This window comes from Gracilinanus agilis, chromosome 5 (assembly GCF_016433145.1).
Source record: "Gracilinanus agilis isolate LMUSP501 chromosome 5, AgileGrace, whole genome shotgun sequence".
NCBI lineage: Eukaryota > Metazoa > Chordata > Mammalia > Didelphimorphia > Didelphidae > Gracilinanus > Gracilinanus agilis.
In genome coordinates this window covers 70,333,064-70,358,957 of record NC_058134.1, presented here as the reverse complement: position 1 = coordinate 70,358,957, position 25,894 = coordinate 70,333,064, and the positions used below count along the sequence as shown (strand labels likewise).

The following is a 25,894-nucleotide window of genomic DNA, read 5'->3' as shown; positions in this document are numbered from 1 at the left end:
TCATCTTGAACCAAACTGTTGCCATTTTTTTGACCATATGGTATCTTTCTACCATCTTTTATTTCATTCTCTGGTTCTGAAATCAGATCTTGTCCTATTTGTAGGTAACTTTCAAGACCTCAATATTTGCTATGGGCTAAGGTATTTTTTGCTTTAAGAATCTACTTTTCAGTAAATTCAATTGAGCCTCAGAGAACCTTATCCTCATCTTTGGTCTTTGGACCAGGGTCTGATCTTCCTTTCCCTGATGGATCTTGGGCTTGTTCTGGGAGAAAAGGTTATTTGAAGTAGGGCTAGTGCCAGGAGTATCTTGAATAAACATATCCATGGACAAAGGAGGAGCAGGGGAAATGATTGTGCTTGACTGGGCTGTTTCCAGATTTGGAATTTGGAAATCTGAGTAAAAGCTTGGGGAGACAAGTGGCTCTGGCTGGGAGGTGGAGATCCAGGTGTGGTAGGGGCAGCTGGCATCACCTATGGGCCAGCAGGACTGACCCTGAAGCAAGTCAGGGCAAGAGCTGATGTTTTAGGAGATATATTTGAAGGGAAGGGTCCAACCAGAGCAGTTTTAATAAGTCCAAGGGCAGAAGCCTGGAGTGCCTGTCATTATTAGAGTTTCTAAAACAAGGTTAATTCGATACTTTCCCATCCCTTCTAATCATAACATTCCCTATGTACCAAAACTGTGCCTTAACCCACTCAAATGCCAGCTCAGAGGCCCTTCAAATTCCTATCATGCTTTCATTTCCTCTATGTATAGGAAAAGCTAGATTTTACCAGAATTAAAATAACTAGAACCTTCAATTAACTGGGAGAGGGCTTTTGTGTTTACTGCATTCCTTTTTCATTAAGGAGGGATGAAAAACCAAAACAAGCTCATTCAAGGGTCTATTCTGGCATTAGTACAGATTCTATCCAAATCCTATACTTCCTATAGCAACAGTCCTAGATGATACACTATTCATGCTTATGACCTTGAAACCTTGCAAGATTTTGAATTATGGAACAAAGACTAATGCATTTTCTTCAGTATATCATGCTTACTAAGGCAGGGAAGAGTACTTATGGAAAGTAAAATAATTTCCAGCAAGGCTTACAACAACCACCAAAAAAAAAGGAGATGGGGGTAGATTTCCGTCTAACCCACAAGTAAGAAATTCTAATTTGCAAGAATAGCCAAAACCTCCCCAAACAATCCATTTAAGCTCGGTTTTTACAGTATCTCTACAGTCCCTCTAAGCTATCCTCATATAAAATCTATCCAATATCTCCTTGGTTTTCCAAGTTTCTCTACTCCACAACAATATGGCATAAATGAGGTTCAAATTTTTGGACTATTGAAAAGATAATATTAGATTTCATTGTTTCAACAGTTACTTATTAATCAATGATCAATGAATGGGGTGGCCATTGAGGCTAAAACAAATGTCCTGTAAAGAAATGTACAATCTTTTAGAGAAGCTTCTAATCAAAATGACTCAGAGCTTATTAATCTCATTTCTGAAAACAGATAAGGGCACAGATTGCTTTTACCTTTCTTTTTTTATGTGTGTTCTCAATATTTAGTACAATTCCTAGAACATAGTAAGCTTTTATTTTATTTTTTAAACCCTTAGCTTCTGTCTTAGAATTGCCAATAAATATCTGTTCTAAGGCAGAAGAGCAGTAAGAACTAGGCAATTGGGATTAAATGACTTGCCCAGAGTCACATAGCTAGGAAGTGTCTGGGGCCAGTTTTGAGCCCAGGTCTTCCTGACTCCAGGCTTGGCTCTTAATCCACTGAGTCATCTAGCTGCCTCAGCATAGTAAGCTTTTAATAAATGCTTATTGATGGATTGACTTTTTAAATATTTTTTTCTCCTAGTCAACCCTTTTCTACAGAATTAGCCTAGGACTAGGGAGGAAGGGAAGGTATCAGGATATTCCTGCTTTGGGGAAGGGTTTCCAAGAGGAAAGAAAAATGCCTAATGGGAAATGATGTGATACCATTGACCTCTAAGGTTACTGCCAGCTCAAAAAAAATTATAATCCTATAATTCTCTACCCTCTTTTGAATATTCTTCCTCATTTTTTAAAAATCCTGATCTTCTGTCTTAGAATCAATATCCTGTATCAGTTCCTTCCTTCTTTCTTAGAATCAATATTGTGTATCGGTTCTTTCCTTCTGATTTAGAATCAATACTGAATATTAGCTCTAAGACAGAAGAATTGTAAGGGATAGGCAGTGAGGGGAAGTGTCTGAGGCCAGATTTAGACTCAGGATCTCCCCTCCCTAAGCCTTGCTCTCTATCCACTGAGCCACCTAGCTGTTGCAAAATTTTGCCAGTTCTTCCTCATTTTGACTCAAAGGGAGGACCAGCTGCCCTAGGGTTGTGTGATATAGAAAGCTGTAAGGCCCCCTTCTTTCCATTTTTTTTCCCTATTCTAACACCAACATACTCCAAATATTCCATCCTTTGTCATTTTAGAGTATTTATAAATCATCCTCCCAAACAACTGGTTAACTTTTATGCCATTCCCAGGATGTGGGGAGGAGATAGGTATGTTTTTCTTCCCACCCAAAGGAGTTAATTCATGTAGTTAGTGGCAGATCTAGGGCTTCTGACTCCCCTATTCAGGGCTCTGCCCTCTGGATTGGATTACCTCTAATTTTTCTCCTAGCTGGACTGAGAATAGGGATTTTTTTTCCCATAAGAATTTTCTAGATTGTTTTATTCCATTCGAAGGGAAAGAAAAGCCTCTTTTCAAAGGCTAGATGTGATGAAACCCAAATTTCCAAATCTATTTTGAATCCCCAACTAAGCCCTTCTGTTTGTCAGTGCTAAGGTGGCAGAGACAGTTTTCCCTGCCTGCTCCCAGGAGATATTTCTGAGAAATGTGCTGAAAGCATTAATCTTCTTTACCTTCTTTCCCTGAACTTCCTGGTTTGGAAAGCTTCCCCTAAGTGATACAACAAAGACAGTGTGGATGGAGACAGCAAAGACTGGGGAAGCAAAGGCCATGCTTGGAGAGAAAATAAGGATATTGGCAGTAAGACTACTAGTGGTGTTTTCTTAAGAGAAGTGTTTCCTCAGGACACCATGGGGGGCCCAGGTGACCTCTTTTTTTCTCCTCTGGCTCACTATATTCTCAATTCCAGGATTCTACCTCAAGGGCACTCACAAGAAAACTGGAAAATATCACAAACATGCAGTCAGTAGATTCATTCAAGTCCTGACTCTTACACTTAAGAGCTATAGGTCAGGGGCAGCTAGGTAGCTCAGTGGATAGAGAGCCAAGTCTAAAGATGGGAGATCCTGGGTTCAAAACTTCCTAGCTATATGACCCTAGGTTAATCCTTTAATCCCAACTGCCTAGCCCTTCTTTCTCTCTTCTGACCTGGAACCATTACTTAGAATCAATTCTAAGGCAAGGATTAAAAATATAAAAAGCTATAAGACATAGCAAGTGTCTAAATGAGGACTCAGTTTCTGCATCTGTAAAAAGGGTATGATATTACTGGTTCTGCTCAATCTACTCTTACAAGGTTTCTCTAAGCAAAGTGCCTCATGCAGTGATAGACAAAGGAGGGTTGTCATTAAATTAGGGGTTTTGTGAGTTTTCCAATAAGGAAATGGGGTTTTAGTGAGGCTCTCAAGTCCTTTGCCACTTTTAAGAAAAGACTCTTTTCTTCTTGATTATAGCTGGAAGGAACTCTCTCTACAATCCAGATCTGAGCTTCCTGTATTGATGCATGGTCCTCACAATTAGGAAGTGAGTGAGCTGGAAAGATAAAGGGAATTCTATCTTCTTTTTCTCTCTTGGAGATTTAACATTTCAATGTCTGAGCAGCTATACCTAGCACAAGAACAGGAGCCTGAGTTGGCCTTTGGTTCCAAAAATGTTTTGGGGTTTTGAGAACATTATTTATTTATTTTTAACTTTAATTTTGTCTTTCAAATTCTCTCCCTCTCACCCTTTCCCCACCCATTGTAAAGGCAAAAATGTGATATCAATCATATATGTGAACTCATGCAAAACATATTTCTGTATTAGCCACGATGTAAGAAAGCAAGAAAAAGAATGAAGAAATTAGACTTCAATCTATATTCAGACTCCATTGGTTCTTTCTCCAGAGGTGGGTATCATTTTTCGTCATAAGTCCTTCAGGTTCATCTTGGATCATTGTATTGCTCAGAACAGCTTAGACATCCACGGTTAATCATCATACAATATTGTTGTTACTGTATATAACTAGCTGGTAATGCTCACTTTACTTTTATCAGTTCATATTAATCTTCTTAGTGTTTTCTGAAACCATCTTGCTCACCTTTTCTTAAACTCTTACAATTATATATCACAATTTGTTCAGCCATTCCCCAACTGATGGATGTCCCCTCAATTTCCAATTCTTTGCCACCACAGAGCTGCTATAAATATTTTTGTTCATAAAATTCTTTTCCTTTTTCTTTGATCTTTGGGATGCAGACTTAGTAGTATTGATGGGTCAAAGGGTATTTAGTTTTAGAGACTTTTGGATATAGCTCCAAATTCCTCTCCAGAACTGTTGGAACATTTCACAATTCCACACAACCCCATTAGTATCCCTATTTTTCCACATCTCCTCCAACATTTGTCTTTTCCTGTAATATTAGCCAATCTAATAGGTGTGAGGTACTACTTGAGAGTTTTTGTAATTTACATTTCTCTTATTAATAATGATTTGAAACAATCTTTCATATGACTTGAGAACCTTAATTTCTTCGCCTGTTCATATCCTTTGACTCTTTATTAACTGGGGAATGCCTTGTATTTTTATAAATTTAAATAAGTTCTTTATACACTTAAGAAATGAGACCTTTATCAGAGAAAATTTTAATTTTTCCCAAATTCCCTGCTGTTTTTGTCTAATATTAGCTATATTGATTTTGTCCAAAATGTTTTTAATTTAATATAATCAAAATCATCCATTTTACATCCTGTGATCCTCTCTATCTCTTGTTTGGTCTTAAATTCTTCCCTTATCCATAGATCCAACAGGCAAAATGTTCCATGCTCCCCTAATATGCTTATATCACCATGTATATCTAAATCATGTACTTATTTTGACCTTATTTTGGTATACAATATGGGATATTGATTTATAACTAGTTTCTGCCAAATTGCTTTTTCAGTTTTCCTAGAAATTTTTATCAGATAGTGAGTTCTTGCCCCTAAAACTTAGATCTTTGGGTTATTATGGCCATTTTCTAATCTATTCCACTGATTCACCACTCCATTTTTTAGCTAGTACCAGATTATTTTTATGATTACTTCTTTGGAGATACAGGATTGCTAGGCCACCTTCCCTTATGTTTTTGTTTTCTTTGATTCCCTTGATATTCTTGATCTTCTGTTCTTCCAGAGGAATGTTGTTGTTTTTTCTAGCTCTATAAAATAATTTTTTAGTAATTTGATCTGCACTAAATAAGCACTAGTCTTCCTTTCCACCTTGGAACTGAGACCAAGACCTCTCTTCTCTTGTTAGTGACCACAAGGTCTCTTCTCTGCCCTGGAATTGTGACCAGCATCCTTGTTGTCCCATAACTGCAGATGCTAGTGCTCCTACACATGCTATAAGTGCTAGTTAGGTGCTTTATTATCCCTCTTTTATAGTTAGAGGAACTAAGGAGTACAAAGGTTGAGTGACTAGCTAGCAAGTATCTGAGTTTACATTTGAATTCAGGTCTTCCTAACTCTAGACCCAGTGTGCTTTCCACTGTGCTGGTTGGACTGGAGTAAGGAGACTCTCATGGGAATCTCATGCTAGAAATGGCTTAATAGGTCCTTTATTCCAACCCTTTAACATAGATAAAGAAAATGAGGTCTTGAGAGGTTAAATGAATTTCCAGGGTCCCACAGATGACAGAATCCAAATCCTAGTATTCTGGATCCTAGTTCAGTTTGTTGGGTTTTCCCCCACATACTTCCACCATATTGATCCAATATCCCACTAGGTGTCACTTTGATTCTCTGCCATTTAAGGCCTGTAAGACATTGAACAAGCTGCTTCCCTTGTCTGGACCCATGTTTCCTCATCTCTAAATCTAGAGAGGGAGATGGTGTATTAGATGATGGCTCAGGTTCCTTCCATTTCCAAAATCTTTTGATTCTGTTACCTACTAAAACTTGGGACTGTCAGGTGGTGAGGCCTGATGCAGGCTATTAAACCTCTAGAAATCTCCCCTATATCTCCTGTTCCCCATCACATACACACACATCCCATGACTACTACATGTATATGTATGCGCCTACATACACAACTTATAAGTCCCAGAAACCTCTCCATTCTCCCAGTCTTCATTCCAGCTTGTGGCAATGACAGACATTTTTGTTTCGTTATGTTTTAGCTCAGAGCTCTCTCATCAAATTCTCCAGCAGAAGGGGAAATGGAAGTTTACAAAGTTCTTCCCTACCTTGAAGTTTCTGAAAGAAGCAGAACCCTCCTCCCTGGATCTGCTTTCTTTCTCTCTCTGTTCTCTCCTTGTCACTTCCTTGTACTGTGACTACAGGGAAACACTAGGATTTAAAATAACAAACCGAAAAGAGAAAGTCTTAGAATGTAAAGTCTTCTTAACCCCTTAGAGAGTCAGTTGTGGCCAAGGTCTTGGTACATGAGAGCTGGCCTGGCCTCAGTGTCTCTTTCCCTGATCCTCAGAGGTATCAGTCCAAAACTTCACTGGATTTGGGACAAGACTGAGCTCTCAGGCTCCAAGATGTCATATGGCCAACACAATTATAAACCTCTCTCTGCCTTTATAGCCTTTATATCTACTTCCTTATCTGAACTCCAATAAGAGGACTTCTATTATAAGAAAACACTATTTTTTTTAAGTCTTCCAATCAATGGACTTCTGGTTATTCTCTGAGAAGCTCACAGCCACCATCCTTGCCCATACCTACCCTCCTTCTCCACCTCCATCCTTTCTGCAAGTCATTGGTGCCTTCCTGATTCATAGATGAGAAAAAATCACCCTGTTTGGTTCCTTTGATTCCTTCCCTGGGTTTCAGACATGTATGCACTGACCTAGGAGTAAGCTTTCACCATCACTAGAGATCTCAGTATCTCCAGCTTCCTTGGAGGTCCTTACTTAGATATGACTTTTTTCTCTCTGCCCTGACTGGTTTCTTTAAAATCAAAGAACAAATCAGTGATTAGGAATGGCTTTACCCTTTAGAAAAAGTTTGATTTTCTTCTCATTTTCTGGCATGGTCATCTAATTTCTAGTTCTCCTCTAGGCAGAGGAATTTTTTTCAAATGGAGCAAAAACAACTGAGCCCCTATCTTTACCCCTTAGCCACGTGCGGGGTTGGTGGCAGCATGGAGGTCAGGGAGAATTCACAGTCCTGGATTTTCTAAAGAAAGGGCATCGGCTGCTCCAGAAAGGAGGAGCTTCCATAGATGGCATTAGCCATGGAGCTGTTCACAAAGATGGTATTTCAAGAACCTTGGGGGACAGAGTCTGGACCTTTAAACCTCATTTCTATGGAAGAGTATAGACTGCAAAAAACCATTGGGTATGACCACAGGTCATTAAGGGAAGGAACTGTGCACCTTGGATAGCAATATCCAGGGGGAAATTCCATCTACTCTGCCTTAGTTTTTTTCTTCTATCTCCTTGGAATCCAATATCAGCCACCATCATTCCTTGGAGAATGAGTAGCATTACTAACACTTCTGGTAATTTCAGCAGACTGATATCTTATTGAATTTCTGATCCAATTATTTACTACCCAGATTGCTTTGATGAATTCTATGTGTTAGTTATACATAAGGAATAGCTCTAAGTTCAAAATACCTCTGAGGAACTGAGATGATTACCAGATTGTAAGCTAAATGAATGATCATTTTCTTAATTCCAATGACCATCTGGGCCCACTTATACAAGTTTGACTTATATGGACTTAACTTATACAAGTTAACTTCCATGACTCATCAGTCAGATATCTCCTAACTTTGTATAAAGTTGTAAACTTTGTATAAAGTATAAAACTACAATATAGTAAATATTAGTTAAATTTATCTAATATATTCCTTTTCAATTTGACCTTTGGTTTTAGCCTCAATGTTGAAACTTGAGATGCAACCTGTGATGCATTTTCCAGACAAGTTAAATTATTTACACCTAGCTGGGGAAATATTATTTGTAACAATAACAATAATAGCTACTATTTGTATAGCACTTTAAGATTTGCAAAATGCTATGGATATAGCAATCAACTAATCAATCAATCAATGCCTACTATGTGCCCAGCACAATATAATCTCATTTGATACACTGTGAGGTCAGTGCTATTACTATCCTTACTTTACAGATGGGAAAACTGATGCCAAGAAGGTTAAATGATTTGCCTTGGGTCATACAACCAGTAAGTACCTTCTGCAGGATTCAAACTCAGAGCCATCTGATCCTCAGTCCACAGTTCTGTCCTTTATAATAGGCTGCCTCTAATTCAGTGACAAATCTGGATTCAAACAACAGGCACACATCAAATTCCTGTATGCTCCAGGCATGGTACTAGGAGCTGGGAGTCATAAAGACTAAAGCAAATTAGTATCGATCTTCAAGGTCCTTTTATTCTATGATTAGAAAAAAATTCCCAAATAGTAGAATCTGAATTAGTGGGGAAACTACTATCTAACTGTTTTAAATTTCCACTCCTCTATTTAAACATATATATATATTGAAATATTCAAAGAAAAATAATGATGACTTAATAAAGAAGCCAATTGTGACAGAGACTAGGGCCAAGTCTTATAGAAGAATAAATTCTTTCTTCCAGAAAGATTTCTTTATTCACTTTTTCCATGATTTTTGTTAATTTTATTTTATTAATGTTATTATTTCATTACATTTATTATAAAAATAGAGTTTTTACTTTAATTTAGTACTTACTTCATTTTTTTCATCTAAACTGAAAATGAGATAAGGAAAGTAGGGTTTTTAGTTGCAAAAAAGTGATTTCAGAGCATAGCTACCAATGAAACTTTTTTTGTATTGGAAAGAGGTATAAAATATGCAGCCTGAAGGCTACCATATTTTGTCACGATACTCCTCTCTGCCACCAGAACTAGATTAAAATATAATTGGGAAATATTTAATAAAATAAATAAAACTACAATGATATAGATAATGTTACACCTAGAAACTGAGTCAATATGTAGCCTGGAGGTATTTCGACCTATGGATCAGTGACCCTGTTTCTATTTGAGTTTGACATCACTGAAATAGTGGAGGGAGCACTGATAGACCTGAATTAAAGTGCTGATTCTGATACTTACCAGTTATTTGGCATTCTGAGCCTCAATTTCCATATCTATAAAACGCCCATATCAATTTATGCACCAACTATATTGCAATGTTGATTTTTTAAAAAGTTTCCCTTTTAATGGCAAATGGCAAAGCATTATATAAATGTAAATTACTACAAATAGTAATTAATTTAGTCCTATATTTGCTCATTTTTCAGCTTTCCTTTTTCCTTCAGAAGAAGAGCTGTGGAAATAGCTTAAAATGGAATTTTAACACACAGAGCTGTGAAAAAGAAATGACTAGTGGAGAGTCAAATTTCCCTTTGGAGTGACTGAATTGGCAGTTAAAACCTTCCAGAACTAATTAGAAATGAAAGAGTGTGCTTAACACCTTCTCTCTGTTAAACTGCAAGTATAAAGTGGGAGGTTGATGGAAAGCCACTGGTCCCAAATGCTTTTAGTCTTAGAATTCCAAAGCTGGGAGCTGCGAATGAGGCATGTGCCACCAAAAACATCTGACATTTAAGAAGAGGTTCATGATTAATTTGTTACAGCATTCAACCTGTGAAATCAAGTCAGGGTTAATATATTAAGTGATAACTAATGCTACTCAAAGTTTAGTGAGAAAGATACTATAATATACCCAGCTGTTTGTATTTCTTTCAATTTTGCTCCCTTCTATAGTAGATTTTCTTATTATGCTCTAATATTTACTTTTTAAATCTTAAAGTTCATTGGATGAAATTATAAATATATATATATATATGTATATATATACAGGATGTATATATGTAGGATGAAATTATATACAAATCAGAAATTATATTCTGATCACGAGATTAAGGAACAGATTCCATTATTTCCTGGATAACATAACAGATATAATTCTGGGTTGAGGGTAGATGTTGAGTGGTCTCTTGTCTAAATATATTCTCCAACACTCCTGAGTGAGGCTAGAACCAGATTAACATGTAATCAAAAATACTTAACAAAATAAATAAGAATACAATAAATTCTATTTTATATAAATATAATTTATAATAAATAAAATACGATTAAAATATTTTTAAGTTGTCAATATGCAAACAGGCAGAGGCCCTGTGCAGTTAAGTAGTAGTCTCTGTTTTTATTTGAGTTTGATACCACTGGTATAGAGGATGCATTGGAAACTCAAACCAACGAAGTTCATAGAATCCATCTACATCCAAGAACCATATTATCAATCAATCAACCAACAGGTATTGATTAAGCACCTCCTAGATCCACCTACTCCAGTATCAGGGATATAAATACATTGAATACAATCCCCACATGCAAGGAGTTTTCCTTCTAATGGAGGAGACAGGAAGTACACATATAAATATATGCAGAATAAGGGAACAAATACAAACCAATCAGTCCTTTTTTTCAGTCATGTCTGATTCTACATGACCCCATTTGGGATTTTCTTGGCAGAGATACTGGAGTGGTTTGCCATTTCCTTCTCCAGTTCATTTTACAGATGACAAAACTAAGGCAAATGGGGGAAATTACTTGCCCAGGGTCACACAATTAGTCAGTGTCTGTCGCCAGATTTGAACTCATGCAGGTCTGGGCTCTATCCATTGGGCCATCTAGCTGCCCCATGGGGCCAATACAAAACAATTAAGGAAAAGGTAATTTGAGAGGGAGAGCACCAGCGTTTGAGAAGAACAGAGAGGTGATCTGCATTTTGAAAGAAAAGAAGGATTTTATGAAGTTCAGGTGAGAAGGAAGGAAATGCATCCCAGGCATGGAATCAGCCAGTGCAAAGCCTCAGAAAAGGAAGATGGGGCACTGTGCATGAAGAACAAAGACAAAGATGGTTTCCTTGCATCACTGTGTACAAGAGATGTTTGGCAGTGAGGAAGGAAAGTCCTGTGGATTTGGAAAGATAAGTTGGAACAGCATTGGGAAAGGCTTTAAAAACTAAACAGAGGAGTTTCTATTTGATCTAGGAGGCCAGGGAGAACCCTTGGAATTAAGTGAGATGGGAGTGACAGCTTTAGCTCTCTGATCTTATCCCTGTTATCAGAATAATAATAGAATGAACAGGGTTAATGATAAAACTGGAGAGCCTGGCTGATTCAGCACTCATTTGGGGAAGGCTAATGACCCCTGAAGGAGGTCTGTGTTGGGATACCACTACCAATATCCCAAGGGTAGGTATTACCAGGGAGAAGAAAGGCTGTCCCAAATATGGGCAGATTTAACTAGGCTAGTGACCTTCTATGACTAGGGAGTTTGAATGATCCATAGAATGAGAGGAAAAATCAGGTTGAGCCCTTTAGACAACAAAAGAATATGTAGACATAATCTGGATTTCCCAAGGACAAATTTCTCCAATATGGGTCCATCATCTCTGTGTCATGTCCTCTAGGTCCTAAACACTAGGGGAGACTGAGCCTCTACATGTCCCTTCTCCATGTTTGGTTCCATGTGACAGTGCTTGTTATGATATCTTTGTGGCAAGGAGTCAGAATTGTAGGAAGGACTGATTTTTTTTGGCAGAAAAGACCATTTAGAGGCCGTTTTGTCTAGATTTCAGACTCATGGATTATGAGGGGTTCAGATGATCAAGGCATATTTTAAGACTATGGCCCAACAGTCTAATACATGGTGAGGACAGAAACCATCGTGTATGGCTGAAATCTCCAATTTGTATGACTTGAGGCCACAGGTTACCCAAGACACAAGGTGGTTTTATTTTTCTTTTTAACTATTTTTTTTCCAATTAACAAGCATTTCTCTTCCTCTCACATCCCCTTCTCTCACACTCCCAAATTAAAATGAAACCTTTGTAATAAATATGCCTATTCAAGAAAAACAAATTCCCACATTGGCTCTATCCAAAACTATATATCTAATTCTGAAACTGGATTCTTTTCCCTCTCTTTCAGGTGGTAGGAAGTGCTCTCCATCACCAGTCCTTTGGAATCACTACTGGTCCTTGCTTGTTTAATTAAAGTTCTTGTCTTTCAAAGAGTTGTGTTTTAAAAAAAAAACAACAATGTTTTTGCTTTAGTATCAGTTGTTTTCCTAATAAAGTTTTTGAGAGTTCTTTCTTTTCATTTAACTCCCAATTTGTCTACATGCTATAGGTTACAAAATTGGCAAATTCCAATGTAGGATATAGCACTGGTAGTTTGTGGGGAGTGAGAAAAATAGAATATCCCCAAAACCACTATACACACACACACACACACACACACACACACACACACACATACATGCATATGTACAATGGCAAGGGAATGAGAAGACCTTGCTCTTTCCTTGTGTATTTATCAGGAAGCTCTAGGGATTAACCATTTTCCTTTAGGTTTGCTCATACTTAATATGTTCTGAAGACCATACTCAATCCCGGATGTTTTCTCCACAGTTCCATCTCTGATTGGCTACCAATGCCACAAATTCCTCTGAGTCTTTTCTCTTCATTTTTCCCCAAACCCTTCATTATAAATAATGATTCATTGTCTAAGATTTTTTGGTCTTTTTTTTTTTTTTTTTTTAATATTCAGGGTTAGATTCTAATCTCGCTTCACTGAGGTCTTTAAAAAATGTTGCTACTTACCACACAATTGCTAGGCCTTCTAGACACCCACCAGTACTCAATGTTTACCTAAGCATGCAATTTAGGGTGGACAAACTGGTTTACATTAAATAATCCCACAACCTCTTCCCCTTTTCTCTGAGCCTTCACCCACTCTAAAACCAGATCGTTGGTTTCTTGCTTTTTTTATTTCTTATTTTTTGAGCTTCATGAAAGTTTGGTTAGCTTTCTCCCTTCCTCCCCTAGTTCAGCTTCTTTTTTATCCTTTGCAATCCAAAGCACCAGAAACACTAGTGCTAAATGGTCCAACTGGAAAGGCTGGCTCCCAAGGAATAGCCCAGCCAACGAAAAGCAGAGAGTCACTAGCTTCTCATGGTAAAAACCTCTTTAAGTTAGCTTCCAACCCAGTTGTTCACACCCATGACCACATACAGAAAGGTGGGGGAGCCAGAGGTTCTGTGGGATTCTAACTTAAAGTGTTCTGTTGGAGAGTAGGAAAAGAAAAGAATGAAGTCTTTCAACCAAACATTTTTATGCAAAATTTATTGATGAAAAATGAAGATGGGCTCACCTGACCAGACTTCCAAATTAAGGAAGACTCCTGAGAAGATTCCTCCCCTCGAATCCATAATGCTCAGTCCTTTAACTAACAGGAAGCTATGTTTTTGTGAAGTTTTGTTATCCTAATGAGTTTAGAAATATTGGACGACTCCACTTCAGCAGTTGCAGTGGCCAGGGGAAATTTATTGTTTCCTTGGCTCTTTGGCTTTGGTGGGTCCTCAGGAGACGTGGCTGAAAAATTAATTCCAGATGGCATCAAGGGAGATATCTCAAAAGGCTCTCTTGTTGCCAGGTTACCTTTGGAAGGATGCCTCACTTGACTGACATGATGAGGCCACACAGACCCCTCTGTGCTCTGGGTCTTGCATGACACAGACCACATCTCCTCAATGATGGCAAATGGGAGCCATTTGGGTCTAGCTCCATTGTGCCTAGCAAAATCAGACTCACAGTGATAAAAAATGAGTAAAGAGTGGATACAGCCAGAGGAGAATCAAGGCTATGTTCCTATGTGTCTTGTAACTTCTCTGATGAGTCAGAGTGGAAGCGGTCAAGGTGAGTGTTGAGGCATTACCCCATCCGTAACCCAGCAGAACTGACTCTTCTATTATTGAACATGAAGTAACATATGGAGTGCTAGCCAGCAAGAGCTGGCAAGTTTCCTGGGCCAATCTTCTCCAACAATTCGCCTCAGGACATTCTTAATAGACTGTTCCAGCCTTTCATCCTACCTATTTGCTTGGGGGTGATGAGGTATAATAGCTCAGATTAGATTCCTGTCCACAAACACCTTAAACCAGGGAGGTAAATGCAGACCCATTGTCAGAAATAATAGCGTCTGACAATTTGGGTGCTGCAGTTATGGCAGTATCCCGAAGCATCTTACCATTGACTTTTTGAACATGATACACTTTCTGGGCTTCTCTGTTGCCTACACAATCAAGACCACCTGGTTCCAGGTGAAATTTTTTTGGGGGCCCTGACAGTTCTTGGACTTCATTCTAATGGATTTTGAACCTCGGAAGGGACTTTTCTTTTGCAGAACCTACAGTCTGTATTCTTGGATGTCCAACAGAGCATTGCTATAAAAACTTCTATTACCTAATATGTCAGGACTAGTCTGAAAATATTTCAAAATAGGCATTTCTTACATTCTGTTGACCCTGTTTACTGATAATTTATAGAAAGTAGAGATATTGTATTAGAAGCTGCTCCAAAAGAGCATAGCTGTGATGCAATCTCACTGGGATCATTATGTAATTTCCATTTGGGTTCAGCCAAAGGAATGTTTTTTAGGAATTTCCTATGCAAGGCAACCCCACCAGAGATTACTTAAAGAGTGTAGTTACTGAGTTGGAGAGCACAGTTCTGTAATATAGCTACAATATAATATAAATGGAAGAGGCTGTAGGTTCCATTTATGAAATCTATATGAACAGTGACTGAGTGATAATTTTGGTGAGAAGCACATTTTTGATAATCTGACTCTATCATATGTTTTAATCTGATGAAAACAGAAATGGTTAAGAAAACCAAAAACAAATTTTTGTTATGGGAGATATTTGGGGTCAAAAGACTCCCTGAACTAAGCTCTTTCTCTCCCCTCATACCTTTTCAGTTCCTTTTGTGTGTTATCTTTTGCTGTTAGATTATAAACTCCCAAAGCACGGAGACTGTCTTTTTTTTTCCTATTTGTAGCCCTAGTTTTTAGCATAGTGCCTGACACATTATGTAGGATGTTTGTTGATTTGACTTGACCCTCAATTATATTCGCTTCAAGACAAAATGAAATTTTTTCAACATGAAAATCTTAGGATGCTGACAATTTCCAATCTCTTTGATATGACTCCAAAGAAACATTTTTTTTTTTTTTTTTTTTTTAAAACCCTTACCTTCCGTCTTGGAGTCAATACTGTGTATTGGCTCCAAGGCAGAAGAGTGGTAAGGGTAGGCAATGGGGGTCAAGTGACTTGCCCAGGGTCACACAGCTGGGAAGTGTCTGAGGCCAGATTTGAACCTAGGACCTCCCGTCTCTAGGCCTGGCTCTCAATCCACTGAGCTACCCAGCTGCCCCAGAAACATTTTTTTTAACACAGGATCTGTCCCAATTCCAAGAGGAGGATGGCCATGTCAGTTGAGAGTATAGAGATGGCAGAGTAGATAGAATGGAAGACCCAGGCATGAATCCTTTCACATACTAGCCTGTGATCCTGGATAAATCACCTAATGTCTCTGAGCCTAGATTGTCCATCTTAATGTAGCACTTTCCTCAAGCTTCTGAAGACTAATGAGATAGTTCATTTGGGGAAGAAGGGTAAAAGCATGATATTTTGGTAGTCAGTAAATCCCACTCTCAATTCCCCTAGGCAAGATCTCCTATACCCTCCTGTCAAGCAACTATCTCACTAATCCATGGAAGCTTCTTAGAGAAGTTACATATAAAATGAGAATAATAATAGCATCCACCTCATAGGTTTGTAGTGAATATCGAATGAGAGAATGAATACCCATAAAATGTTTGGTGAATCTTAAATGCTATATAAATGTAAGCTATTCATAATTATTTTTCTTATAACTTTAGTTGTCCATTTTCCCCCTATTATTAGATCCCCTTCTTCCTGGCAGATAAGATTCTATTAGTTAGCAATAAATCACAAACAAGGAATAAACACTTTCAACAAGAGTCTTCTTCTCTTCCTGTAGTACTAGTAACTAGCAGTGATATGCAACTACGGGATCTCAAATGGGCCTAAACACACCAACACCAAAGTAGAACACCACCTGCCATACATATCAATGTCAGGCATCCTTCCTTGGATCGGATAGAGAAAATACTGAGGCTGGGTCCCAGGAGTTTGCCTCTAGTAGGTAACCTGGGAACAGTTCCTTAACTGGCCCTGAGGGAAGATTTGCCAGCACATTTTGACTAAACCAGATACCAGATTATCTTCCTGCTGCCTCTTATCTCTCCCTTTGTTTTTTTCTGCATGTTCACATACTCCTTTGTTCATGAGAGATCAGGGTAAAATTTACAGAGGTGTCTCTTCACATTAACAAAGCAGATGTGCGATCTTGCAATAACACTGATCCAGGAGAAGCCACAAATTGCAGTGTCCTGAGATATTTTTTCACTTGAAACCAGCTTGGATAAAACTCATCTTGGATTCACATGCCCAGAGATTTTTTTTTAGAAAAGGTGGGAAGGAATAGTCCAGACTTGTGACGACATCAGTATGGGGAATTTCTGTTGAAGAAACTCCCTCCACTCATGCAGATTGACAATGGCATCTGTCCTTCACTCACAATTATTGAGAGTAGCTTGGGATGCTAAGAAGTTTAGTAACTCCTCAATGATCCCATAGTGGGTTGTGTGTCAGGGGTAGGATATGAATATGGTTCAGCAGAAATTAATCCTGGAATTAAGTCTGGAAGACCCAGGTTTAAGTCCTAATTTGGTGACTTATGACCTGTGTAACCATGGATAAGTCACTTAAATCTCTCTCAGTCTCAGTTTCCTCACCTGTAAGATGAGGGGGTTGGACAAGATGACCTTAAAGGTTCTTCCCAAGTCTAAATAATCTGGTGATCTAAGTTCAAATTCCATTTCTGCTCATAAGGACGCTTATGTGATGTTGGATAAGTCTTTTTAAGCTTCAGTGACCTAATATGTAAAATGAAGGGGTTAACCTATATGACATCTAAAGTTCTTTCAATACCAAATCACTTTATGATTCAGTTCTTCCAAGGACCGATGTTGGCTCTTGAGGGGTTGTATATTTAGAATTGGAAGAAAGTCATGAGAAGGCATTAAATTTAACCTCATTTTACAGATGAGGAGTCTGAGGCACAAAAAGATTAAGTTACTTTCCCAGAATCACACAGTTAACAAATGTCACAGGTAGGATTTAAACCCAAGTCTTCTAGATTATACTTTCAAAACCCTATACAGTCTCTTTGCCAAATATATGCATATACACGTAGGGAGATATTCATTTACATATGAGTGAGAAAAGTAGATATTTGGTAAAAAGGATTGAGTTAGCCTAGGTGTCAGAGAAGACCGGGGTTCAAATCCCACTTTTGACACTTTTGTAGCTGAGTCTCCAAAGCATTCCAAATTACATAAACTCAGAAAGTAAACTACACTATTTCTGTTTTTCTTTTCAAAAACAAAATCAACCACCATGTAAATTTTGGGAAAGGGAGAGTCATAGAGAAGTCTTTCTTAGGAAATCCTGACTATATTCTGTCTGGCAAAATATGCAGGGTGTCCCAAAAGTCTTAGTGGAGCACAGTATTTTTTTTTTTTTGTACTTTGATATTTACTTCCCGTGTGATCTTGGGCAAGTTATTTAACTTCCATGGCCTCCAGCTATAAAATGAGAGGGCTGGAATAAATACCCTTTGAGATTTCTTCCAGCTTGATGCCTAGGATTCTATGATTCCGCTTAATCTCTCAATTTCTCAGGCGACACTCTAAGACTATAAATTGCTAAGTAGTTCCTAATCTGGTTTAGAAGAAAGAATTTCATCACTAAAAGTTCTCTACAACAATGAGATAAGATGGCACAAATTATATAGATGTAATGTAGATATATGCACAAATATATGTTGTGCGCATGTATGCACATTAATTATATACCCATACATACATATACATTAATTCTATACAGGCACATGTTAATTCCATATATGAATATAATTTTACCTTCTTTTCATAATAAAATATTTCATATTTATTTAAAAATGAAATAAGATGATAATAAGATATGTAAATATACATAATTCATGCCATTTTATTCCATATATGTAAGTATAATTTATATATTACAATAGTAAGTGAGTATATATGTATACATATGTTAATTCATATATGTATATGTATCATATACAGAGTGTCTCAAAAGCCTTTGTGAAGTTTTTAGGAAGCTTAAAAAACTACGCTGAGACTTCTGGGATGCCCTGTATATTTTGCCAGACAGAATATAGTCAGGATTTCCTAAGAAAGACTTCTCTATGACTCTCCCTTTCCCAAAATTTACATGGTGGTTGGCTTTGTTTTTGAAAAGAAAAAACAGAAATAGTGTAGTTTACCTTCTGAGTTTATGTAATTTAGAATGATTTGGAGACTCGACTACATACACAGTAGTCAACAATGTCACAGAGTGAGCCACCATTAAGCAAAGCCGGCTGATGTGAATAGGAAAGCCAGCTTTCTTTTTTTGGATTATTATAGCCTATGGCTAGATCTATTTCTGTCCAGGCTCCTTTCCTTCTAGGAGGGAAATAATGAGCATCATTCTAGGTGGATCAGGGAACAGAATGCTGGGTTGGGCATCAGAAAGATTCATCATCATGAGTTCAAATCTGATCTTATATTCCTACTAGCTATTACTTCATTCTGTTGTCCTCAGTTTCCTCATCTGTAAAATGAGCTAGAGAAGAAAATAGCAAATTACTCCAGCATCTCTGCCAAGGAAATCCCAAATGGAGTCCCACAAAAAAAATCAGAGAGGACTAGAAAATAACTGAATAACAACAATACCGCCTGAGTATGCCTTGGAGCCTCAGCTACAAACACAGAAGTCAACAATGTCATAGTATGAGCCACCATTATCCAGAGCCAGCTAATTTGAATATGGAAGCTGGATTTTCTCCCCCCTCTTTTGATTATTATAGCCTATGGCTGGATCTATTTCTGTCTAGGCTCCTTTACTCCTAGGAGGGAAATAATGAGAATCATTCTCCTGGAGAAGATTGAAATTGTTGACTCAGAAAAGGGAAATGCTAAATATACAAGTGGTTAAGGGATTTTTCAGTGATTTCAGCACCAATGGATGTCATAGACAGATCTAGGTAGACTACAGTTTAGGAAGAGAGACTCATCAAGTGTAGGGACTGAAGTGGACTCTGGGCTCAAGCTACTATAAGCCCAAGGTGGAAGAAAAAAAAACTGTTGGGTCATCCAAATTAAACTTAATTGGCATTGTGGGAAAATTTCCTTTCCACAAATCAACCCACACTGTGTACCTTTGTATAAACCAAGTGAGGGATGTCATGGGTGGAGAGGGAGGGGGGTTTAGATGTGGGGCAGCTGTGGGTCAAATTTTCCATTACTGACTATCAGTGTGCAACAAAGTCAATCGACAAAGCCTAAAACAACAATGTAAATCTTAGTATTATGATGGGGGGGATGAATGTACATTTGCTACATTTTAATATTGTACAAAATCAAAATAATGTCTATGATTTCCTGGTTGGGTTCTGTCTTCTTTCAGAGCATATCTTTTTATTCTTTTGTTTATATGTCTAGGACAATTTGTTTTCTACTTTGTAATCACTGCCAATAATAATAATAATAATAATAATAATAATAATAACACATTCAGAGAGTGGTGACTGGTAGAGTATATTCTGCACAATAATCTCTTCTTGCATTATCACTTTTTAACACCTCCAAATGAGTCAAGCCATTTCAGTAATGAGCCTCTGGAACCTCTTCTTCCCAATTTTTACCAATGAATATTTAAATAAATGACTTATTCCCATAGACTCATTCATTCTCTAGGCACTGATCATCTTTGGCTACCCTCAGCTGTAATTAGTGTCCTTAAAAAAAAATTGCGCATTTCATCCACAGTGAGTAAGTCATGCCCTGAAGAAGATATGAAACTCAATCATGAATCTAGTTTGACAAATGAATAATAGTCTTCTTAACTCATTATCACCCACTTATTCATCTTGTTGACAATGATTTAGAGAGTACCCACTATGCGAAAAGGACTGTCTGAGCTTTAAAAATGGTATTATTCATTCTGAAACTGTAGAATCAAAAGGGATTCTGCTTCTGGTAGAGCAAGCTACCTGGCTCCCACCACATCTTTTCCAAAAGCATCCTCCTCCTAGGAAGGCTAGCCAATGTACTGTGCAATTTGCAATAGCTCTTAGGTTTTTTTGTTTATTTGTTTTTTTTTTCAACTACATTTCCTCATCTTAGCATCATTCTCTCTGTTCTCTTTTACTTCAAAAGAGGTATTGATAGGGGAGATGCCCAAGGAGCTACATTTTCCCTACATCTGAAAAATCCAAATGACACCAAATTAGACAAATGGAGAGCTTGTCAGTTTCTGATAAAACAGCCAAGGACAAAACAACAGCTTGTTATCAGGACGTTTGGGCACAGCCAGATACCATGTTGTTGAAGCCCTTGGAAATCTGCTCTTTGTCACAAACAGGAAAATGAATGCAGTTCAAAGGGGGCGTCATCTGCAGAGAGAGTTTGCTGCCATTTTTTCTGCACGTTCCAGCCTTATGTAGGCACATTAGAAGGGCCTGATTAAGTCTCACAAAAGTGATTGCTCAAGGAAAGGGAGGGAATGAGAGCTAACCGCCTTATTAAAAAGCTATACTAAAATGTAAATTATAAATATAAATAAAATATAAAAAGCTAGCTAGTGTTGCTAGCAGAACAATGCATGCTCCTGTCCCTGACTTATACAGTCATCAAAATGCCCATCATACAGTTGTTCTATTATAAGCAACTACCTAGGAATTTTCTATTAGACATTGGACCTGCGTCAGCATCAGTATCATCACTGGTTAAACAAATTTGAAGATGGAGGGGGGATGCAGTTATGTGGCTCAGTGGTTTGAGAGTCTGGCCTGGAGATGGGAATTCCAGAATTGAAATCTGGCCTCAGACATTTCCTTGCTGTGTGACCCTGGGCAAGTCACTCATTACCTAGCTCTTATTGTTTTTCTGCCTTGGAGTCAATACACAGTATTGGTTCTAAGATAAAAGTTAAGGGTTTAAATTTTTTTTTTTAATATGGATAAGCACAACAGAAAAAAGACAACTATTTTCTCCAAAGATTTCTTTTCATCATTTAACTTAATTATTTTTCACTCTACAAAAATCAGTGTCTCTTCCTTCCATTTCCCTACTCCTTAGTATAAAAATGAATATGGGAATTTTGTAAAAATTATGCATAGTCAAGCAAATAAAAATTCCTGCATTGGCCATGTAAAAAGCTATATATTTCATTCTGCACCGTGAGTCCATTATCCCTTTGTCATTAGGCAAGGAGCATACTTCATCATCATCAGTCCTCTGGAATTTGGATCACTCGTTGCACTGGTAAGAATTCTTTTTATTTTTTTTTATTTGAAAATTTTCATTTACTTAATTAATTTAGAATATTTTTCCATGTTACATGAATTATGTTCTTTCCCTCCGTCTCCTCCCTACCCCCACCATAGCCAATGAGCAATTCCACTAGGTTTCACATATGTCATTGATCAAGACCTATTTCCATATTATTAATATTTGCATTAGGACATTGATTGGAATCCTTAAATAGAAAAGACAACTATTTTAAAAAGACAAACAATTAACTTAGCATATTCTAGTTGTATTCTTTAGTTTTCTTTTGCTCTATCAAAGGCTGAAATAGAATTATTGAGATATTTTCCCTGGATGCATACTGAATCCTATTTGGCCTTAACCATGCAGCTCTATCTCATATTCTAGAAATGAGGTCCTGTGAGAAATAGAGAATCATGATTTGATACTGACATGGTCCAGACAGGCTGGGGCTTTCATCAGTTGACAAGGGTCGATTTTCTAAACCGTGGCTCCAAATCCTCACCATTTGGAATATGTCTGAAGGAATCTGTCTCTTGTAAGATGAATGCCCCAAACCACCCAATGTACATGGAGAAGGAGAATAGAGACAAAGTTCTCTAGCTTTAGCTTTCATGACGATTTTGTAAAGAACAGCAAAGTTTGGAAACAGGGCTTTCTACTCAAGATGTCGGATTGATAGATTTAACCATGTTCTTGCATCTGTCACCTCTTGTACTTGACAAGGGAAACCATTCTCTACTTTAACAATCTGAAAAATAGGTTCCAGGCTCCTGACAGTCCAGACAAGCTGGGGATGAAAAGCATATCCCACCTTCTAAAAAGAACTTGGGCAGTATCTCTTTGGGCTCAAATCCTCTTCATTTGATTTCTAGTGCTGACTGGTCACAAATGTCAAATGATCTAAATAACTATTTTCCATCAAAATAAAGGAACTCCAGTGAGTATTATAAAGCTGATCTTTGAAATAACTTTCTGCATCTCATGCCCTCATGGAATTTAAGTTTGAATGAGTGAGATAATGTGAAAATAACTAGGTATAGGGCAGCTAGGTAGATCTGTAGATTGAGATCCAGGTCTAGAAACAGCAGGTTCTAGATTAAAATACTTCCTAGCTGTGTGACCCTGGGCAAGTCACTGAACTCCTCCACTGCCTAGCCCTTGCTGCTCTCCTGCTTAGAACCAATACATAGCATTGATTCTAAAATGGAAGGTAAGGGTAAAAAAAAATTAAAGAAGGTCATCCAAGAGGAGAAAGCACTTACATCTGGGAACTAAGGATGAGAGAATGAAGCTGGACAATCTATAGTAGACCCCTCATCAAGACTTGGTTAGCCCAACCTGGTACCTGTGAATACTTGTTCGTGCAAAGAAAAATGGCTTACCATGGACATCAAATGCCTTTTACTAAAACAATAATGAGATGAATTGTGTGTACATGAGTCAGAAACATCCGGATTACATTTCCATGGAATTGCCCAGGGATTTAAAAATTAAAGGAAAAAGGGCTTGGCAACAAGTATTCTGGCCTTCATGGAAAATAGCCTTGGTGGTTTTGCCCAACCCATTTCATCCTTTGCCTTGTCTTATCCGTGAGAGAGTTGATTGAAGAAAGCCACCTGGTCATCTTGGGAGAGGGCACTTCATCTTCAAATTCACAATGAGCTTGTCATATTCTATTGCTAATCTCTGGGGGCTATGCCCTCATTCCCTGCTCTGAGAAGCAGCCCAGGGGACCCTTTCAGGCATGGGTGCAGAACTTGCATTTAGCAGAAAGGGTTGTTTGTGGATCTTATTGTTTTAAGAAGAACGATTTCAGGACAAACCATTTTGCTATTTTTAGGTGCTTTTGTTGATTGTGAAATTGGAATCTCAAGCCCTCATTTGGTAAACAGGACAGAGACTGTCTCGAGAGACAGGGAGGGTTGATGTTCCATGCCATGGATAGGCCACAGAGACCAGGGAGGGGCTCTGTAGAACACTGGGTCAAGGAGAATTGGGATTCAATTTAGAGATAGTGTGGATACTTAGGTCTACACATCACCTGAAATTTGCCATCATTCCTTGAGAGTTGAGTAGAGTTCTAGCCCCAGAAGAATAAAAATCATGGGAGATAGAGGCTGGGGGACAGGCAAACACTGAGGCAGGGCCGCTTCTCCTAGTCGCTGAGGAAGGATGTCTATGGGGATGAAGAGAACTGCAGATGTGGTTCTGTCTTAATGGTCCTCCTCATTCTTTGTTAATCATCTTGTCCCCAGTTCCCCGAGAAGTCAAAACCAAGCTTAGTGGAAGGAATGGCAGAATCATTCATGGAGAGCCAGGACCCAGAAAAAGCTCTGTTGGGGTGGAATAAGTGAATAAGAAATATCTCAACTGCAGATGCGATGAGGAAATCTGGAAAATTCACTAGAATAATGTGATAATATTGTGGTGGCCAATAGGCAGAGATGCATGGATGAAGGCATGCATGCAATAGGCAAGGTAACATGGTGGTGGCCAACAGGCAGAGATAATGAGGAGGCAGCTATGCATTCAATAGACAAGATAATATGGTAGCCAATAGGTAGAGCTGCATGCAATAGGCAGGAGGCTAGGGAACATGGTGGTGGCCAAAAGTCAGAAATGAAAGGATGCAAGGATGCATGTAATAGAGAAGATAGCATGAGGGTGGTCCATAGGCAATAGGGAGATCTTTCAGTGAGTAGCAGGGATTAAGCCAGAGATGTCACAGCTCAGAGCCAGAGCCTCAGTTCCTAGGAAATCTAATGTGCAAGAGGCAGGGCTTTAATCCCAGGGAAACTGGAGCAGCAAAGTATGGAGCCATTGACAGTAGGCAGTAAGCAGAAACCAGTACAACATTTTAGGCACAGAGGAGAAGCAGGGTGAGCTGTGTAATTTAGGACCAGAACCCAAGCAGGGGACTTAGTCACAATGGACAAGACAAAAAGCCCAATCACTACAACCAGGGCACAGGGTTAGAACATGAGGATGGTCAGAGGTAACTCTGAGCCATGGTTCACCAAAGCCTCCTAACTCCTCTGCCTGTGAAAGCTGGATTGGTTCAGGGCCGGAATCAATCAATCAACGAACACCTATTAAGCACCAGTTATGTGCCAGACTGAGAGATGCTAGGGAAACAGAGACAAAAGTGAAACCATCCCTGAAGCAAGTCTAAGATTGGCGATGGGTGTTAAATGCTTTGAGTTGAAAAGCTACAGGAACAGTCATGGCACCTGGTGGCCTTGGGCTATGGCCTGGCCTGCCATCAATCATCCTGGTCCCAGGGAGAGAAGGGGGAAAGGAGGAGAAGTTCCAGAAAATAAAAGAGGGATGGGGGAAAGCATTGTGAAGTCTCGCCCACTCTCCAACTCATTTTTCCATTGGGAGGTTTCCTTTCATCTTCAGTTTCATTTTCCCCTGGGTTCTGCCTGTTTATTTTCATAATTTAAGGGAAACAGCAAAGAGGTTATTTGCAATTCAAACACGAAGCTTCCTCCTCACTCTCCATGCCCCAGAGAGGTTATAACTCTCCTCTGAGGCCCTTTTGAGCATTGAGAAGAGACCCAGAAATTCTGGGTCACTTTGCTTCCAAGTTAGTCCCCCAAGGCTGGAGGGGTCTTCTAGGACTCACATCCGGATCTCCATCCAGAGTTCTGTTGTCACAGACCCCATATTCCAAGATAAAGCTCCATTAAAGGTCACTAACAGAACCCTTTGGGACAGAAACTCATTGACTCCACAAAACGTATGCCAGAAGACAAAGAAGAATCCTTGCCTGCCGATGGCAGCCCCACCACCGCCTGGGATCCTCTCCCTTTTTCTGACAAGGACCAAATCGTCCGATTGTCTAAACAGCAGGAACTGGACTGTCCACAAGATGACAATTACATCATTGAGGCAAACCAGGACCCTCTTCAGGAACATTCCGAGATTCCTCTGTATTCCTGGTCCTGTTCCCACAATCATTTTCTCTTTTGAAATGAACTAACTAAGCTTTAGAGCAAAGCGACGAGTTCAAGCATGACTGCAGCTTTGAATAAAACCTGGGGATGACAACCCTAATTATTAGGAGAATGCGTCACTTTTATAGGATATTCATCAGTGCTTAAATCCAATTACAACAAGCCAGCCTCTCTGCTCCACTTTAAAGCTCTTTCCATGAACTGGCTGAGCCAGGCCACCTTGCCCTCTACCACCCTTCGAAAGAGAGAAGTTGGTTCTAGGTAGTCTAGGAAGCTGCTTCTTCCTCTGCTGGGATGCGGCCCCAAAGTCCCACCATGTCCTTGTACGGCTGGGTCCCCCTCACACTAAGCAGTGCTTAAACTGGGGCAGGGAATAGATGCCTCCT

General features: G+C 38.8%; 1 pseudogene; it reads right to left on the bottom strand.

The window, feature by feature from the left end:
* On the bottom strand, positions 1-25,470 carry LOC123249829 (annotated as a pseudogene).
* Between the last annotated feature and the right edge of the window lie 424 nt (positions 25,471-25,894).